The sequence below is a fragment of the Jaculus jaculus genome, chromosome 7 (genome assembly GCF_020740685.1).
Source record: "Jaculus jaculus isolate mJacJac1 chromosome 7, mJacJac1.mat.Y.cur, whole genome shotgun sequence".
Classification (NCBI taxonomy): domain Eukaryota; kingdom Metazoa; phylum Chordata; class Mammalia; order Rodentia; family Dipodidae; genus Jaculus; species Jaculus jaculus.
The window spans coordinates 41,855,887-41,857,275 of record NC_059108.1 but is presented as its reverse complement, the minus strand read 5'-3'; the positions used below and the strand labels follow the sequence as shown (position 1 = coordinate 41,857,275).

General features: G+C 40.2%; 1 pseudogene; it reads right to left on the bottom strand.

The window, feature by feature from the left end:
• Positions 1-463: 463 nt before the first annotated feature.
• Positions 464-642, bottom strand: LOC123462571 (annotated as a pseudogene).
• Between the last annotated feature and the right edge of the window lie 747 nt (positions 643-1,389).

Genomic DNA, 1,389 nt, shown 5'->3' with positions numbered 1-1,389 from the left:
ACAGAAAACGAAATAAAACCCAAAGGTCAAAAGGCACAAGGGCTGGAGAGATGGATTAGTGGTTAATGTGTTTGCCTGCAAAGCCAAAGGATCCTGGTTTGATTCTCCAGGACCGACATAAGCCAGATGTCCAAAATGGCACACGCATCAGGAATTCAATTGCAGTGGCTGGAGGCCCTGGTGTGCCCATTCTCTCTCTCTCTCTCTCTCTCCTTCTATCTCTCTCAAATAAATGAAATATATTTTTTAAATCCCACAAAACATTACCAGCTAATTCAAAAGAGCCAAAATCAAGCATGCAGTCACTTGCTACAAGTCACGTTTGGCTCCTCTTCTTTACTGAACAAAGTTCCTTGGAGCTGAGAACGAGTTCTGCAAAAGAATGATTTTTTAAAAAATCAGTACAGTATGAGACCAAGGTAATTTCTTCTTAATCGTGTAAAACACAAAGAGTGGGTGATATGATCATCTCCTGCATGGTTTATCTCCTCAGTCATGGTCCACAGGATGCTGAGAAGTCGTAGGAATATGCAGGCCCAAGGCCCAGCTTCATCTCCAGCGTTGTAGAAAGGGACTGCACGCCATGGGGCAGAGCCCTATGCTCCCCCAGGCCACCCACTTCCTTGTTTTTCAGTCCCCAGAAGTCTGAGGCTATGTAGCTTTCTTCTCATCCTACTTTCTTTTTAAGCTGAGAAATTTTAATGCTGGGGAACTATTTTATTTCTCCTGTAAATAATTCAAAATATTCTTGAAAAATGTTAATTTTTTAAAAAAATTTTATTTATTTATTTATTTGAGAGCGACAGACACAGAGAGAAAGACAGATAGAGGGAGAGAGAGAATGGGCGCGCCAGGGCTTCCAGCCTCTGCAAACGAACTCCAGACGCGTGCGCCCCCTTGTGCATCTGGCTAACGTGGGACCTGGGGAACTGAGCCTTGAACCGGGGTCCTTAGGCTTCACAGGCAAGCGCTTAACCGCTAAGCCATCTCTCCAGCCCAAAAAATGTTAATTTTTAAAGGATTAATTTTAATTCTATTATTGTCACAATTATAAGATCATTACTAATGTGTGTACATGAATGTTAAAGTCTTTAAAAGGGCCTGTGCAGTTTATGACAGCTGAAATTTTTAAACCCTTACACACTTTATCTCAATTTATCATCACATCTACCCAACAAGATTTTGTCTATTTTTAAAATGCATAATACACATGAAAGAAAAAAGGGAAATAATTTTCTCAAAGTTACAAAACCAATTAGTGGCTGAGCTGAGATTCAAAATTATCCATCATAACATATTCTCTTCCTTTTTGATTTTTTTTTTTTTTTTGAGACAGAATCTGTCTATGTAGCCCATGCTGGCCTTATCTCCTGCCTCAGCTTCCCAAGT